Raw genomic sequence first — 812 nt, 5'->3', positions numbered from 1 at the left:
CTGTTTAAATGCTAGTTACGTACAACAAAATATAAGCGTGTATTGTATGTATATGTTTGTATATAAATTTTATTAACTATTTTTTTCTTTTTCTTTTTATTTATTTTTCTTTTATTTATTTTTTAAATTTTCCTTTTGTTTTTCATGAAATAGTATTCTCACTATTATATATCTACATTTCCTCTTTTTCCTATAAAAAAATTGTTTTATTGCTTTATTTATTTATTTATATATTTTTTATACATATATTTGTATTTTTTTCTTCTCATGGCCACAGTCAAACGACTGAAGAAAATGAAAGAATGTCAGAATCGTTTTTATACAATCTGTAAACATCTTTCAGATTTAGCATGTGATCATGTATGTATCTATGTAAATGTTTATGTATATGAACTTCCTTATGAGTGAGTGTGTTTGTGTACCTTTATATGTAAGTGCGCATAAATATGTGTTTATGAAAATTTGTATACATGTGTTTGGATTATTTAATTTGTCAGTCTAAAGAATTTCTAATAGGAAATCCCTTACATGTCTGTCCACTGTGAAATTTTTATTAACAAATGAAACATGTGTAACGGTAAATAAATAATACCAAAAAATTTTAAGACTTTCTGTTCTGTTATATATATATATATATAATTATTACAAATTAAAAGGGTAAAGGTTTATCAATTTATTAATTTATTAATAAATCAACAATTAATAATTTTTACCAAGCCCTTCGGTATGTAAACACCATTATCGGTGGAGAACTTATTTAAAAGTTCCTATACATTTATAAACAAATGCTTGCTGATCCCTTAATTATGTTT

This window comes from Octopus bimaculoides, chromosome 20 (assembly GCF_001194135.2).
Source record: "Octopus bimaculoides isolate UCB-OBI-ISO-001 chromosome 20, ASM119413v2, whole genome shotgun sequence".
NCBI lineage: Eukaryota > Metazoa > Mollusca > Cephalopoda > Octopoda > Octopodidae > Octopus > Octopus bimaculoides.
Note: the sequence above shows the minus strand (reverse complement) of the source record.